At 37.1% G+C, this 18,770-nt stretch overlaps 1 protein-coding gene across 4 annotated transcripts in view; it reads right to left on the bottom strand.

Annotated features, from left to right (window-relative positions):
* Positions 1–18,525, bottom strand: part of Zc3h12b (zinc finger CCCH-type containing 12B) — a 187,312-nt gene extending 168,787 nt beyond the window's left edge. For 2 of the 4 annotated variants that reach the window (XM_075957312.1, XM_075957314.1), the window contains exon 1: positions 18,020–18,478. The gene's annotated coding sequence lies outside the window, so the exon portion shown is untranslated. Of the gene's footprint in view, positions 1–18,019 lie in introns of all 4 variants that reach the window. The other 2 variants (XM_075957311.1, XM_075957313.1) reach the window with 2 other exon arrangements.
* Between the last annotated feature and the right edge of the window lie 245 nt (positions 18,526–18,770).

Genomic DNA, 18,770 nt, shown 5'->3' on the forward strand with positions numbered 1-18,770 from the left:
AGAAGGGGGTAAAATAAGAGTAAGAAACTACCAAAATAAACCTATAATACACATAAGTCAGTATATAAATAGACATATGTAGTTTAAATGAAAAATGTCTTATCTAAATGACAATGTTTCCTCTAGAGACAAAGATCATCTAACAAAAATCCCCACTCCTGAGCATGAGAACTCCTTTTTTGAGTTGTTGGTCAGAGTTGTCCAAGATATTCCCAAAACATTATCGGCTATTGCTATTGCCCTTGGCTGCCCCCATCCCGCACACAAACACACAGGTGGAAAGTAAATTCCTAGTGCTGAAGACACCATGTATTTCAGACTTAGGGCTCAGAGACCCCCTATGAGTAAGAACTGACCTGAAATCCTCGTCCCTGAGTACTAGCTTTCATGGTACAAAGGGTCCATGCATGTTTCCAAAGGAAAAAAGTAAGTGATATCTATTAATCACAGCAATAATAACATGATATAACCTTAATGATGCAATAGTGGCACACATATCTTGGCAGTAACTAACACTCTCTATTTGGGCTTAAGGCTCATTCAACGAGAGGGAAATCATGCCTAGTCCTGGGAGCATAGCCAACTACTACGGGCTAGTGAAGTCACTGATACTGGAAGAAAACTCACAAGTGCCACTTCACTAAAACAGTGTGATCATTAGCTACATTTTAAATATTTGTCCTTATCCCTACAGATATGTGCTATTCTCCTATCATCAGGACACTTCTCTTTGCAACAGGTGGAGACTGTTACAGAAAACCACAACTAATCACAGGCTCCAAAACCACAGAGAAACCCTGTCTCGAAAAATCAAAAAAAAAAAGTGAAAGCATTAAAGGAACCACAACTAATCAAAATGTAGGATTGCGGAGCTCAGTCCCAACAGATACATCTACCACACAACTTCTGCACCTAACACTCAGGGTGGCAGAGAGATTTTAAGAGACAGAAGATAGGAAGTTTTCTGTGAGTCAGTGACTTACAGGAATGTCAGAAGTAACAACATGTCTTTCTTAACATGACCTGAACAAGGATGACACCAATAGACATGCTTATGTGGAAGGGACAATGCTCAGGAGGTTTTAACACTAGACAAAGTACTTCAGGTGACTATGGGATGCTGAGATTGGGAAAAAAATAGTTATCCCCCAAGAACACACCAATTAGTTATCCAGTGCCTGAAAACATATACAAACATGTAGCATTATATGGACCGAGTATGTTGTGTTTATGTATTTAGGAATACACACACATAACACATAACAACAATTAAAGGAAACACTATAAATTTGAGAGAGAGAGACAGAGAGAGAGACAGAGACAGAGAGAGAGCAAGCAAAGGGTTGCACATGGAAGGAAAATGAAGGTATAATGATATAATTATATTATAACATCAAAAGCTAATATAAATTGTATAAGCTTTAAAAAGCTAAAATTGTCAAACATTACCTAGACTGTGAATAAGAGATAATATCAAAAAATCAGTAACAGACATTAAACCTGGAGCTGAGAATATGGTTCAGTGGTTACAGTGCTTTCTATGCAAGCTTGAGAAGCAGAGTTGGGATCTTAGAAACCTATGTGAAAGTGCCAGGTGGGTGTGACAGTCCAGGTATAATTCCAGGACTCAGAAGGCAAAGAAAGGGTCCCTAAACAAGCTACATATCCAGACTAGCCACTGGGTTCAAATGAGAGACCTTGCTTCAATATATATGGTGGAAAGTGATTGGAACGACACTGGGTGTCAATATTCTTCCATATACATTCACACACATGGGCACATGCACCTACACACATATGAAAACATGCATATATTCATGCACACATACCACATACATGGTAAAACTATCACAACTGATGCCATAGAAATAAGAGGATTATAAGAAACTTAAACAACTATATGTCACCAAATTGGATGGCATAAATTATGGATAAATTTCTAGAAACCCTCAACATACCAACACAGAACAATGCAAAATTTAAAAGTCTGTACACAGAATTTATGACTGGTAAAGAGACTAGACTAGTAATCCAAAACCTAGAGCTAGAGGCCTAAGTAAGGACAACAGGCCAAACTGCTGCTGCTCACAGATACAACAATACTCAAAAAAACTAGTAAGCCAAGCTGACCAGCATATGACAGTGTTTATAACATGATGAGGTGAGATTTGTCCTGACCATATGTGAATATGTGAAAATAGTTAATATGATACTCCACAGCAAAAGCGAGCAAACTAGATTCCACACGATCATCTCAATATTACTGAAAATCATTTGACAAGGTTCAACATCTTTCATAATAAAAGCATTCACCAAAGTAGAAACAGAAAGTAATTTCATCAGCAAAATACAGGCCACATATGAAGAGCTCGCAGCTAAGATCACTTTCCATGATGAAAACCTGAAAGGTTTTCCTTTAAGCTGAAAGCAAGGATGCTCATTATCATCACATTTACTTAATAGAGCATTAAAACGCTATCCAAAGACATTAGGCAAAGAAAATAATTAATGACATGTGAATTAGAAAGAGAAAAGTAAAATTCTATCTGTTCATGGGTGAAATGATTTTATATATTGAAATTCCTGAAGACACCACAAAACTAAAACTAACAAATGAATTTAGCAAAATTGCAGGATCTTAGTAAACCTGAGAAAAGCTGTGTTTTTGTCTACTGAAAACAAGCAATCTAAAATGAAAATTAATATAATTGTATTTCAATACTTTCAAATTTTTAGAATATATAGAAACAGCAACAAAAGTTATGAAAGGTTTGTATGCTGTAAACAACAAAGCACAGATGAAAGAAATTAATGAAGAAATAGATTAAAAGACAATGTATTATTAGATTGGAAAACTTAATGTTAAAATGTCCATGTTACACAAAGCAATCAACAGATTTGGTGCAATTTTCATTTTTAAAAAATTGACATTTTTCTATAAAAACAGAAAGAATTCTAAAATCTATAAAGCTCATCGAACAACACCCAATTGCTAAACAATACTGAAAAAAGCATAACAAAGCCAGAGATCTCACACTCTCTGCTACCAAGACAGATCACAAATGGAAATAAAAAAGCATGAAACTGGCATGTAAAGGCAATGCACCAATTTGGAAATGAATAGTGAACCCAGAAATAAATGCACACAAATATAGTCGAAATGTCTTTCATAACAACGCCAAAGCCGCATAATAGAGGTAGTCTATTCAGCAGATGGTTCTGGAAAACATGGATATGTGTGCAAAAGAATTATATTGCATATTAATCCTACACCACGCATAAAAATAAACTCTAAATCTATTGAAACAGACTAAATAGACTAAAGACCTAAAGTTAAGACCTGAAATTGTAAAATCTCCTATAAATGAAAAATATAGGGGCAAAGCTTTACAACAATGGTCTTGGCAGTAATTTTTTTAGCTGTGACACCAAAAGCACAGGAAAGAAAATTAAATAAACAAGTGGAACTAGATTCAATTTAAAAGCTTTCATATACCAAATTTATCAACATGCCCAGTGTGGTGGTATGTGCCTTTAATCCCAGCACTTGGGAGGCAGAGACAGGTTTTGAGTTCAAGGCTAGCCTGGTGTATAGAGCAAGTGTCAGGACAGTCGTGGCTACATCGAGACCCTGTCTCAAAAAAAAAAGGCAAATTTATCAACATAGTTAAAAGGCAACATATAGAACAGAAGGAAAATGTAAAACCTGCATTTCAGGTAAGAGAGTAGTATGCAAAATAAAGAACTCATACAAGTGAGTAGAAAAAAACAAACCCACTAGAGTACAAATGACTAGAACAATTCTTCCAAGAACGAATGACTAATAGGAATATGAAAAGATGCCCAACATTACCAATTACCAGAGAAACTGAAGTGTGATTATTTCAAACTTTTAATAAGATTGCTGGAGCAAGACAGTTTTTAAAAGGACAAAACAACAAACAGAAAATAATAAGTATTGTTCCTTAGCTCATACAATGTGAAAAACATGATTAATAATAGTGTGTTATATTTATGAGTTTGCTAATAAATAGACTTATAGCTGTTTTTGCCACAGCAGATGGGTAACTATTTGATATGATAAATATGCCTGTTTATTTCACCATAGTAACTGCCTGCTTATATATACCTCATGGCACATTTTATATACTCTACACAAAATAAGTTTACTTTCTCTTTAGGTTGACATACAAAGTAATGGATTTCATTATACGCATAATATTAAAAGTTAAACCCTAAGTCACTATTGCACCAACTATAAAATGGAATATTCACCAAAAAGTATTGAATCTGCTTATTAAGTGAAAAATAGATCTATAGGATTCAGCAATCCCACTAGATTGAAAAAACAGAGCTAAACGTATGCTATCTTCAGGACAGTTGTTTCAAACATAACATGGCTACACTGAAAGTAAATGGACGGAAAAAGTTATGTCATTGAAACATCAAGGGTTTTGCCCAATAGCCTGGGAGAGCCTGGAATCCTCCATCCTGCTGCTTTCGTCTTCCAGTTTGGGGATTCCAAGCACATACTCCTACAATGAGCTAAAATGTAGGTATTTTTTTTAAAAGCACAGTATGTATATTGATATCAGATAAAGTAAACATCAGAGAAAAGTAAATTACCAGAGATAATGAATATTACATAATATCCAAAATCTTGATGTAAGAAGATTCTTGCTGAGAAAGAGGAAAATTAGAAACTAAAGGTCTAAGAATGGCAGAGAGGAGGTAGATGTGGAGTGAGATGAGAGAGCTTTGTGGTGATGGTATAATCAAATATTTTGATGTGATTTTGGAGTACAGGAAACAACACATGTGGCAAACGTATACAAGCACAAATAATTGCTTATAAAAAAGGGAAATCTAAATAAGATCAACATTCTAGTTATTGCTATTGTGTGTTTTTACAAGATAACACTGAAAGGTTAGCTGAGGTTGGAACAAGACCTCTCTACTTTTTCCCTGAAATTAAAATATAATTATGTTGTTTCTGAGGCTGGAGATGTGGTTCAGTTGTTAAGAGCACCAGTTGTTCTTCCCGAGGACCTGGGTTCAATTTCCAGCACTCATATGGCAGCTCACAATCACCCGTTGCTCCAGTTCCAGGGGATACAACACTCTTGTACAGGCATACTTGTAGGCAAAACCCCAATGCACATGAAATAAAAATAAATCATTTAAAAAATATATTCCCCCCCTTACCTTTCATGCCTTCAACTCTTCCTACACACCACACCATCCATTGCTCTCTTTCAAATCATAGTCTCTTTATTTAATTGTTGAGATGTACTATGTATGTATGGTATGTATGGTATGTATGTATGTATGTATACAACATAAGCTTCAGGTATCATAGCAGTAGAAAAGGTGGAAAATTTATAAGAACCAGAGGAACAGTAAGTTGGCTGTGAATTATTATCTCATAGAAATGTCAGAAAAACTGCACTGATGAATTTATCAACACAACTGCTTCTCTATACTGTTTTCAACTTCTTATAATTTTTCATTAAAAATATAGCACATACCATATTCACTATTTATATATTTATGTATAAGTTATGGAACTTAAGGGGTCACAATCTGTACCCCAAATCAGTCAGACTGCCTCTCCTCAATAACTCAATAAAAAAAGAGCTAAATTAATAGTAAAAGGCAGAAAAAGGAGATTTAGTCAATACAGCTACTTTGGGAAGAGGGATAAAGAGATCACATAAGCCCTTTAAGTAAGTCTTCAGAGTTCTGAAGTGGAATTAAACTTTAAACAGACTGCCAAGGATATAAGTATCTAACAGTCCTGGTCAAGGTGACCCATGATTATCTGGGATACAGTTTCATCCTGTTCTAACCAGTTTTTAGAATGTAGTGAAATCTCTTTCCAGGAGACAAAATTCCCCTCTGTCTGAAGCCTTCTCACAGTATGCTATTCCTTAGAAAAAAATCTCATTTATTTGGGGTTCATTGTAAAAATAGTCTAATAGTCAGTTTGAAAGACTCAAGTGTCTTTTTGTGTATAATAATTTTTTATAGTATAAATACATCATTTTCCCTGTTCCCTTTCTTCTGTCCAACTCCTCCTAGGCAACTCCTTTGCTCTCCATCAAATTTATGGCCTCTTTTTCTTTTTAATTTCCTATATGCATGTTCATAAATATAACCTGGTAAGCAAATATAATGATACTTATGAATATATGATTTCAAACAAGTTTCCTTAGAGACTGATTGCTTTTCTTCTTAGTTGAAGTTCTTCATATGCCTAGGCCATGCTTTCTTTTCTTGGCTTCCATGAGAATCTTCCATATTCTTAATTTAAAAACACATATGTAAATACATACACATGCACAATTTGCCTTAAGCTGGTTTTAACACATCTCTATTATTTATTACCAAAAAAAGTTGTCTTTTTTTAAAAAAATGGAGACTACCTATCTACCCAGGCTGGTCTCAAATTCATAGACTCAAGCAGTCTTTCCTTATTCAGTCTATGGAGTATCTGGAACTACAAATATACCTCTGTACCTGACTTACCAAAATGCTTTGATTAAGAGAGAGTGAAAAACAAATTATTCACAACTTACAGCTCCAATATTTTATATAAAGCATTCTGGTCACAGCTTCACCATCAGCTTGGGTTAATCCTTAATGAGAGAATTCCTTATCAATTCCATATTCTTTAGTTAACCAATTGTCTAGGTCTACCTAAACAAGATACACTTATACTCAATTTTAAAATTTTTATTTTATTTCATGTGTATGAATATTTATATTTATATTTGTCTATGTACTACCTGTGTGCCTGGTGCCTGAGGAGATCAGAAGGGGGCATCAGATCCCCTGGAACTGGAGTTATACATGGTTGAAAGGTACCATGTGGATGCTGGGAGTCGAACCTGGGTCCTCTGAAAGGGCGGTCAGTGCATTTAATCACTGAGACATCGTTCCGGCCCTCAGATTAGAATTTAAACAAAATTATCTTCCAAATATTTTTCTAATCTTCTACTCACCTCTGTTGATAAAGACTAAGAATTAATGAAATTTCCTACTGTGAATTGGATGGCTAGCTCTGTAAAACGTTTTCAGTCTCTCTAATTCACGAATAACATACATCAAAGTTTCATTACACATGCCACAGGAATGGCAAAGCTGGGGTGAAACAAAAATAATGCTAATTATTTTTTAAAAAACATACAAACAAACAAACAAACAAAAATGGCCAGGTGTGGTGGCACATGCCATTAATCCCAGCACTTGGGAAGCAGAGCAGGCAGATCTCTGAGTTTAAGGCCTGTCTGGTCTACAGAGCAAGTTCCAGGACAGCCAGGACTATGCAAAGAAACCCTGTCTCCAAAAAAAAACAAGAAAAAAAAACCCACGAATGAGCTGAATTTCTATTCTAGTTAGCAACTCGTTTTGTAGCCCAGGCTAACCTATAATTTATTATGTATGCCAAGCTTGCCTTAAACTCTGAGCAATGTTCCTGCCTCAGCTTTTTGAGTACAGCAATTACAAGTTCATGCCACCAAACTTGGTTCATTCAATTTCTTACTTTAGAACTGAGAAAAATGAAAATGTGGTACATTTACACAATGGAGCATTAATTAGCTATAAAAAAAGGCATCATGAAATTTTCAGGCAAATGAATAAAACTAGAAAAAATGTCATCCTGAGTGAGGTAACCCAGAATCAGAAAAATAAACATGGTCTTTCTATATTCACCCATAAGGTGATAATTAGCTGTAAAGGATAACCTTCTCCCTGGGAAGGGAACATGGAATAGATTTTGTTCATAAAGTAGGGGTGGTGGGAATGGAAACAGGAGGGATCAGGTAGGGGCAGATGGGGAGGAAGAACAAGGAGAGATAATTAGAATTAGGGGCATTGCTGGGATGAGGTGGAAACTTAGCTCCATGAAATCTATTAGAGTAACCCTAGCAAAGACTCCTAGTAATGGGGGTCATGGAGCCTGAACCAACCATCTTCTGTAACCAGGCATGGCCCCAAGTGAAGGGATTGGGACACCAACCCAGCCACAAAACCTTTGACCTACTGTTAGTCCTACACACAGAGTGTTCTGGGACTGGAGCCTAGTTGAAGCCTCATCAGCGACCAGAGAGACTTCATCTAGAAACTGATGGGAGCAGACATAGAGTCCCACAGCCAAACGCTAGCCAGAGCTCAGGGAGTCCTGCGGAGGAGGGAACAAAGGATCATAGGAACCAGAGTGGAAAGGGATATCACAAGAACAAGGCCGACAGAATCAACTGACCAGAACTCATGGGAGTCTGACTCAGGTCCTCTGCATACTTGTGGTGGGATTTCTCACAGTGGGAGTGGGGGGGGGGGAGCCAGGGGGCGGACATGCTGTCTCTGACCCTTTTACCTGCTTATGGGACCCTTTCCCCCCTATTGGGTTGCCTTGCTCAGCTTTGATGTGATGGTATATGCCGGATCTTATTGTAGCTTATTATGCTGTGTTTGGTTGATGTCCCTGAGAAGCCTGTTCTTGTGTGAAGGAAAGCAGGGTGGGGGTATGGAGAGTGGAGGTGGACCTCGTGGGGAAGGGAGGTGAAGGAGAGATTGGGGGAGGGGAAGGAAGAGAGCTGAATTTTTATTCCAATTCCAATTGACCAAAATAGTGCATGCGGTTTCTTACCCTGCTGTTATGCATAAGATCTAAAACCTGTAAATTAAAAGCACTGAGTTACACAGTAGAAACAAAATATTACTATAGAAGCCAGAAAAACAAAGCACTAGCTCTTATCCCCTCTTGGAAAAGTATCAATGGTAAACCATAAGCCTCTAGCAACTATTATCATGTGTACCTGGCTGTGCTGTGTTAATGGGAACTTGTCAAAGTTAACAGCAGTAGAAGTTACCTTTCTTGTCAGAGGAATTTAATCCAAGAACATCAAATATTTTAAGCTTTAGGTCTTATTGCATCACAACACAAGTCTATCAGTATTAGCATTTTTATTTTTTGAGATAGGGCTCACATTGTAGCCCAAGCTAGCCTATAATTTATTATATGTCCAGCTTGTCTTAGACTCAGAGCAATCTTCCTGCTCTGTACTTTTTGAGCAGAAAGATTACAAACACATGCCACCACACTTGATTCACTCAACGTGGGACTTTAGAACTGAGGGAGAAAGCCCTAGAGTTTTATTATTTTCAGATCTCTGGCAGCACCATAAGTATATACTAAGATTATGGGGTGCAATGTTTAATGTGATTTTTACTTTCTTCCTCTGATGAATCAAAAAAATGTGTGTGTTTACAAATGTAAAAGAGTTTATACTCAGGTTATATTTCTACTGCAATTTCTGCATCTGAAAAGAGTTTGCAATGGGCACTGCCTTAAATTTTCTTTCAGCACAGACTAACACTAATATGAAAGTCCAAAGCCTGAAATGTTCCAATATTCAAAAAGTTTCTTGCCGTGACAGTAATGCTTGGATAATAGATTTCTGACATTTTAATTAGAAATAATCAATCCATAAATATATGCAAATATTCCAATTTCTGGAAATTTCCAAAATCTGAAACACTTTGGCCCAAGTATTTCTAATAAAGATTTTCAAATTTTATTAACCACTGTTTGAACCCCTTTCACAGTATAGTACTATGTATCCAGTGTCCTAGTTAGTGATAGAATATTTAGATGTTTTAAAGGACATTAAACCTATAATAGTACAATGTCCCTACTTGAATTCTTCTTAGCACTACTTGAATACAATATCAAGAATACAGGAAAGAAACTCCAGTTTCCTAACCTCCGATAGGACTACGACTATTTTTTCTTTACTGTTGAAGGAGCTGCGGGCCTCTTCCCATAGCCCGGCTTCTGGCCGCCTAGCTAGCTTATACCCCGAAATAACAACACATAAACTGTATTCATTTAAACACTGCCTGGCCCATTTCTAATCATCTGTGTAGCGCCCCTAGGTGCGCTTACCGGGAAGATTCTAGCCTACATCCATCCTGGGTCAGAGCCTCATCGTGTCTGCTCCCGAGAGCAGAGCTGTCGAGTCTGAGCTCACTTCCTCTTCCTCCCAGCATTCTGTTCTGTTTACTCCACCCACCTATGTTCTAACCTATGAGGGCCAAGCAGTTTCTTTATTTTTTAACCAATGACCTTCCTCTATCACTTTACAGCATAATCCATAACTAACATATGGTTGACAATCTAGAAAAAAATAGTGTGACTGCTACATCTACTCAGACTATAACAAATTCCTGATTAGTAGAGTGCAAATTAATAAAATTTTGTCTTGCAATTTGGAACATACTGATGCTAAAATTTATAAAGAATTTCCAAAAGTAACTGAAATTAAATTAACTTTGTGAATTTTTTTACATAAAGATTTTTTAAATAAAGCAATAAATAAAATTGGAGAATGGATACTTAAATTACTTAAAGATATCTTCAAGTGCTTTAGGAATATTTTTACATGTAATCCATTGATGTATTAACTACAAATCATCCTCATCTCTTTATTAATATCCCTAAAGATTAGCCAAATTCTGATTGCTACAAGTAAATCATAAGACATACCACTTTATAAAAATTCAAATTTTCAACCATTTTAGATGTATTCTCCACAAAATTATTGAAAATTAAGAACTGAAGTATAAAATATAGTATCTATTTTTGTACCTCAATTTTTAAATGATTTGTTTATTTTTATTTTATGTGAATTAGTGTTTTGCCTGCAAGTATGAAGGTGTTAAATCCCCTGAAGGTGAAATTACAGGCGTGAACTGCCATGTAGTTGCTGGGGATCAAACCTGTGTCCTCTAGAAGAGCAGCCAGTGCTCTTAACCACTGAGCTATCGTTCCAGCCCTTATATCTCAATTTTTATGTTTCTATGGAATCATAGGTATTCAGACTAATTGGCAGCAATAATGACACAATACATTAAAATTGAATAAACTGGGGTCTGGTAAGATATCCCAGCAGTTAAAAGCATGGGTCAGAGGGCCTGGCTTCAATTCCCAGCACCCATCTACCAGTTCACAACTGTTTGTAACTCCAGTTCCAGGGGATCTGACACTCTCACACAGATACGTGTAGGCAAAACATCAATGCACATAAAATAAAATATTTTAAAAATACACATGCAAATTATAAAAATTAAGCAAGCACAATAAATAAAGATAATCTAATAATTGTTATCCTTGAACAGAAATAGAAAGGGAGATTAAATATATATGTGCAGATATGTATTAAATTCAGTAACAACCATTAAATATATTAGTATATGATACATTCCAGCCAGATGTGACGGCACACACTTGGAATCTCTGCCCTTGGAAAGTGGAGGCCAAAGTCATCCTCAGCCAATAACTTGAACTACAGAAAACTCTGTCTCAAACCAAAAGAAATAAAAAGGAAACAAATAAAAACCCAAGTATGTAATTATATATGGCCTCTGCAATTAAAAATCTTATATCACTGTTCATATGTGGACTAGTTTCCAGTTTGCGAAAATGAAATAATGTGGAGTTGAAAGTAAGGAGGGGGATTAGAAGATAGGGCAGGAGAAAGGTAGGCAAAGGGGTAAATAGCACTAAGGATGTTCGAACAAACCATATGGAGACAACAAAACTTCCTTCTTTCCTTCCTTCCTTCCTTCCTTCCTTCCTTCCTTTCCTTTCCTTTCCTTTCCTTTCCTTTCCTTTCTTTTCCTTTCCTTTCCTTTAACATCCTAGCTCAGCTTCCCCTCTATTTTAAAACTTCTGTGTGTATAATATTATATCATATTATATATCAAATCACAGATATTTAATATATATTAAAGTAGTTTCAGGCCAGGCGGTGGTGGCGCACGCCTTTAATCCCAGCACTCCGGAGGCAGAGGCAGGCGGATCTCTGTGAGTTCGAGACCAGCCTGGTCTACAAGAGTTAGTTCCAGGACAGGCTCCAAAACCACAGAGAAACCCTGTCTCGAAAAACCAAAAAAAAAAAAAAAAAAAAAAAAAAAAGTAGTTTCAGGTAGATGTCAAGAAGTACCATAGAATGGGAAAATTCTGAATTCATCTTGGAAGATACTATATAAATAAAAAATACTGGCAATGAGACAGAATGGAAAAACAGAAGAGTATACTTTTATTGTAATGTTTTTTAAAATCCTAAGTATAATAATATGACAATAAGATGTTTACATTGTGAATATGAAATAATGAACTTTGAATTGATATGGGTGAAAAAAGCTACATGTCATCCCAGAAACTTCTAACAATTTACTTTTTTCAAAATAGAAAATTGTTTTTAAAATAAAATCCTAGTTATCCAGGCGTGGTGACACATGCCTTCAATCCCAGCACTTGAGAGAGAGAATTGGATCTCTGTAAGTTCAAGCCCAGCCTTGTCTACAAAATGAGTTTCAGAACAGAGAAACCCTGTCTCAAAAACCAAATAAATGAAGAAATATATAAATAACCTAGTGATTTGTTCCCCTTCGTTAGACACAGTACACTTTTTTAAAATCATGAACAATACTGTTCCTTCATACAACTTTCAAATTACTTAGCTGTGAAAATAGTTGAATTTATATGCACATAATTTTTCAGACTATTAGGCACACCTTCTAAATAACTAATATACTCTATAATGTATATATGTGCATGTCTGTGATCTTTTATAAAACTTGCTTAGTTCAGAAGTGAGAGTAAATAATATCCCCAGCATTAAGTGAGTTTAACTAGGAGGTCAAGGATTCAGGCCTATAAAAGGATATAGAGGCACCAACACTTGTTATATAATAGTTTCTAACAACAATTATTATAAAATGTATTTTTCTCATTATTATCTGTGAAAGTTTAATTTCAAGTTTCAATTAATGTTTGTGGCAATTTACAAAGTGTTACAAAATTCTATCACAGAATAAAACAGTGACAAAATCAACTTCAGTGATGAAAGTGTAACAAGGAAATTATATGAATTGTTATCTTTTGGATGACAATCATTCAAAGAACACTAACAAGTCATAAAAAGATGAGAACTCTGTGTAGCCATTCCTTGTAAATATTAATTTCCAATTTATATGTGGACGTATTTGGTTTATTGCAAAAAACTTGAATGCATTTCACTCTTTGGTTTTCTTCCCATGTTGAAATGACTATCAGTATCTTTTGCTTAGTAGGGAAGTTTATGTTCTAGGACAATTTAATACAAAGAGGATTGTTGGACAAAGGTCATGATTCCAATAAGTTCCCATTACAAAATTTTAGACATGTGCTCAAGCAGAAAATTTTCAGTCCACCGACATCATAAAGATCATACTTTAGAACAGGATCATTTTAAAACTGCATGCAAAAGGAACCATAATCAGAACTCTTAAGTGCTCTGTCATTTGTGTAGACTGCTGTTGCTCTTGACTTTACTTTAAATAAAGATGCCTTGCTACTTTGCAATCTGTTTATTTCAGGTCTTTGAATAAAAGGTCAAGAAGCTGAAAACATTCCACCCAACACCCAACCATTGAAAACAATAAAATGAAATTTTATGAAATATCAATATTTGCTGAGTCCAGAAACACTGAATTATTGTTTATTAGTAATAAATTTATCATGTAAGACTCTACTGTATTCAGAAAAAACAACTTATGAAAAATACAGATGCCTCAAATTTAACTTTGGGTGTATTACTTCTTAGAGCAAGTGTGCATATTCTTTGCACCTGTAATTCTAAAATGCGAAGTTATCTTAGAGAACATAAAACTTTTTGATATAATACAGGTGATTTTCAACTTGTGATGCGGTTACATCTCAATAACTCAATCAAAAGTTCAAAACTTTGTGAATAAAAACTGGACTTCATGTGCATAACCTACTGAACATCACAGGGTAGCGATACAGGACACTGAAGAGCACTGTTCTTCTCATGGCTGACTGGCAGCTACCGATTACTCCAACTGCCCAGCATTGCTACAGAATGCTGAATCATATATTATGGACACAGTCAAAGATAACACAGGCAGCTTGGAAAATGTCTGTAAAACTGGCAGTTTCCCTTGGGGACTTTGAAAGTGCACCACCTGTGGCCTTCAGGCTGAAGTATGGGTCAGGACCTGTGCATACTTGTAGACAACACCTAGCAGCTGGGGAAGAATATGCAGAGGAAGAAGATGATGGTGAAGAGCATGTAAAATTCTTAAGTATAACTGGAAAGTGACCTGCCTCCTCGAAGTGGTAGAAAGATTCCACAGGACAAAATGGGAAAGTAGTTGATAAACAAGATGACAATGAGGAGAAGAAATCTCCTAGTTAGGATTTCTAGCGCTGCGACAAAACACCATGGCCAAAACCAAATGTTTGGGGAAGAAGTATATTTCATCTAATTGCTTGTAGTCTATCATCCAGGGAAGCTGAAGAACGAACTCAAGTCAGAACCTGGAGGCAGGAGCTGAAGCAGAGGTATGGAGGGGTGCTACTTACTGGCTTGCTTCCTGTGGCTGGCTCAGCCTGCTTTTTTATAGAACCCAGGATCACCTGCCCACAGTCGGCCCGGCCCTCAATGGGCTAGGGTCTACCACACCAATCTTAAATCAACAAAATGCATCACAGGCCTTCCCACAGGCCAGTTTGGGCATTTTCTCAATTGAGATTCCCTCTTCTAAAATGACTTAATAAATAGCTTATGTCAAGTTGACAAAAGCCAACCTGTACAAGGAGAAAAGCATAGCTCCAATGAAGAACTCCATACAAGATACAACTTGCAGAAAATTACAAATGTAGAAAATTCAAACCAGCATGGCAAAGACCTAAAACTATAAAAACCAAGATCCTTAAAAAAGAAAAGAAACAAAAATCTTCCCAAAATCTTCTAGTTCTGTGAAAATACTAAAGTAATATTACAAGGAAGTATAGGAAAAAGTGTTTCTCTTTCCAAAGTAGAAGCCAAGTTCATCAATTATGAGAAGAATTGATTCCAGATGACTGACCAGGAGGCTATCCAAGCTCTCTGACAGTGGAGGAAGTCTCTTTAAGACAACGGTTTAAGCAGCTTGAAATATTCCTTCTTACCTCATTTCCGTTGCAAATACTATCTGGCTTCTCCATGTTTGACAAATGATGCTCACATTCCATCACCAATTATGTGTTTTCTAAAATGGCTGTTTAGTATTTAAGGGTGGAACTCTACCCTTCACTTGGCTTTAATTATGTATGGTCTGTTTTGATAGGATGCAGTACTAGTGGTGGTCAGACAAAGACAAACGGTGGAATAAATAGTATCATAATAAAGAAAAAGTAGATTTCAGTGAATTCGTACTGCATTTGTACAAAATTTGTGAAAGAAGTTAGAGTAAATCAGTAATCATCTCTAATTGCAGTATGGTTTGTTATTTTGCTATATGAAAACATTAGCTTACAATAGCTGGCCAAAACCTAGGGACTGTTAACATGTAACCAAATTTTAACAGCAAAAAATTTTAAAATGTACTAAAGTAAGTTTTACAAAGGTTTATGATTGAAGTTTAAACATATGTTACTTGCCAAATATTAACATATTAGAACTTTGACAGGTATCAATTTCAAAACCCTAATATAGCTCTTTCCTTTATCATACATAGTAGTATATGATAAACAATGTTATATAATTCAACAAATAAAAATTCATGTTGCTCATAGAATTTATCTGGAAACAGACTTTGGAGAATATTAATAATATAAGGTTCTGTTTATTATACTAGTTTTGTATAAAGTCAAGTATAGCCGTGTTTTACTATACAGTAAAAAAATGCACATTTATAAAATATATTAACTTAATTATTTGTATCTTCTTAGAAAACATTCTCACATGCCCCAGGATAGGATGATTATAAACTAATTTCTATAACATGTACATTACAAAGTTATTTGTATTTCGTTTATCAAATTATAATATAGCATAAAAAGTTTGCTCAGTTCAGGAAAGTTAATTGCTCCAGGCAATCATTTTCCCTTTTAGTTAATCGAATGGCAATACGATGAACTTTTCCTCCTTCCAGTGAAGCCTAAAATTTCAAGAAGGATGACTTTTACATGAAGCCTTCCCAGACAACCCTTAGCCTTTGGTGATCTCCCTTTACTTTCATTTTTTTAGCTCTTATTCTATGTTCTGATTAATAAATCTTATCTGCAATTAAATTCCTCAGAACCCTTTCTATTGGTGTTTTGTTTTTATTTCAGCTACTAGTTACTGGCATTTGGACCCAGGGACTTATGCTTCTAGTGCAAGCTAGATAGGTGCTCTGTCCCGAGCAACACCAACAGACCTGGAACCTGTTTCTAATCTAATCTCTTCAATTTCACCACAGTGGTGGACACTGGGTAGAATCTAGTAAATAAAAGCTTAATAAAAGTCTATGAATTTTTTTTAAAAAAGAAAAAGCAAGCAAAACCAAACTTCATTGCAGGGTTCAGTGATCAAACAGCATTTGGAAAACATAATACCATTTTATTAGGGGATTCTGACTGTGTGAAAGCTCTGGGATACGTGGTAACTCTCTGGCCATATTTCCATGGAATTCTTTTCCTTTAGATCTAATAGTAATTCAAATAAATAAGAGTCAAATTCACCAAGACCTTTCTGAAACAGAAACCACCTCTAAATTTAAAATCTCGTGCACAATAGATAATTCACACTGAGGTAGGAAACTATTCTTCCCTGGTATTTGACTTTAAACACAAGAGTATCTCAAACACAAAAGCAATCCATACAAAGCATTTTACCTAAAACTATCAGAAAATTGGCAGTGTTAAACTGCCAGATTTAAAACTGGCAGCTTCACTAGCCGAAGTTACCTAATCACGAATGGCATCTACATCCTTTTTAAAGTTCCTTAGCTTAAAAGGGTTACCGAAAACTAAATTTAGCCTTCTCATCATTGTGCTTCTTTCTCACCACTTCTTTTTAGATAAGAAACCTGAAATGGCTTAAAACTGTCAGAATGGAAGAAGGTGAAATAAAGGAACCCATCTTTTGTTGTCAGCCCACAGAAGTGCCTCACAATTAAAATTATACATCATTTCAAACTGAGCTCACTTTCGGAAAGGGACAACAGGAACTGTAAATTTTCTCAGCCATCTACCTTTTAAAAAGCAGTCTCGCACCTCAAAATAATATTCTTGTCAAAACACCTTGTAACTTTAGAGCCTCATCTAATCATGGTATCCAGACTCTCACTCCGGGTGTCTCATGCCAAAGTTCTTGGGAAGTGACTATTTCCGCCTCTAGCCTACTTTACGAAGAACGAAAAGATCACAACCATCCAAATTTTTATTAGGAGCATCTTAAGTCTCGTCAACACATTTTTAAATGCAGAAGTGAGTCATTCTGCATGAAGAGTACTTTGTAGAACGTGTTCTCCCTATTGTCAATCATCTACTATGTCTACATCTCAAGTTTGATGGTACTTAGGCTGATCAAATAGAACATGTTACTAGTGTTGTCTTATTATCATTATTATTATGATGATTTAACATAATATCTGCCTAGTCTAACATGCTAGGAGTCCGGAGCTAGGCATATGGTTTGCAGAAGCTGACTGCACACAAGTATAAAGAATACTGAAAATTAAGGCACCACTCAAGCTATCTGGTCAATTCTTCAGTCATGAAGCAACAGCAGTGTGGAGGATGGGCTCTTGACAAGCCTGAGGTCAGGTCAGACTGTCTCCTGAGACTAAGAGTCAGAGCCACAGTTAGAGCAAGGAGAAATGGGTGAACAGGGCACTAGGAGAATCTGTCTGGAAATCAGAGACCAGGGTGCATGACTGTACTTCGAATCATCAGCATCTAAGAAACACTGCCAGGCCTTAATCACCTACACTTTTTTTTCCTCTGGAAGCCAGGGTCGAGATCAGAAAGTGGTGCCTTTGAGAAGGAAAACTATCTGGAAGAAATTACGCGCGAGCAGACGCAGGAAGGGTGTCGGAAGCTTCGGAATGAGAAAGCAGAGCTTCCCTGACCTGCTGGGGCCCCAGATACCCTGAGACCAGAAAACAGCTCCAGCACCTGGCGAGTGCCACTACTCACCCCTACTCTCCTAAGGTCTCCTTGTCGCCCGGCACCACACAGCCCGGCAGAGGGGAAAACTTTCCCCCTCCCCCGCCGCTGAGGGTGGGATCCACCGGCGAGAGGAGGCGGCGTCGCAGCTGTCCAAGCAGGGCCAGAAAAGCGCTGGGTGCATGAGAAGCAGCCTGGTGCTTGTGCCTCTGGCGGCCACCAACTTCACCACCATCGACTTGGAGGGCCAGGAAGAAGCAAAGGCGGCAGGCCTTCGCCCAGCGGACCGAACTCTCCCCGGATACTAGGCCTGAGCTTCTGGCAAGACCGTCTGCCCTGGTCACCTCAACAACAGGACCCCCAGGCTTAATTCCAATTTCTTGGCCCCCGCGACCACAGAACAGTGCCTGCTCCCTCTTGGGGCCACGGTAGCAGCTGCATCCTCGTGCTCCTCTTCCTCTGGCGCTGCTGCCTACACACACAGCCCCGGCGCACTTACCACCGCGGCGCCTGGATCGCCGTTTCTTAGCAACCGCGCGCATGCGCCCCACCCCGCCGGGGACCACTGGTGCGGCTGTCTGATCCTTGGACCAGTTGGTTCTCGACCTAGAAAAAGTGAGCAAAACCCCACTTCTTAGGTAGGCCTTAATGTCAAGGTCAGAAATGGTGAAGTCCAGGATGTTCTGAAATGGAGAGGCTTGGAGACTTAGGATAAGATCCACTACCGTATTGGCATCTGAGCTATGGGGAATGTTTTGTTTTTGTTTTTGTTTTAATTTGC

The sequence above is a fragment of the Microtus pennsylvanicus genome, chromosome X (assembly GCF_037038515.1).
Source record: "Microtus pennsylvanicus isolate mMicPen1 chromosome X, mMicPen1.hap1, whole genome shotgun sequence".
Lineage (NCBI taxonomy): Eukaryota > Metazoa > Chordata > Mammalia > Rodentia > Cricetidae > Microtus > Microtus pennsylvanicus.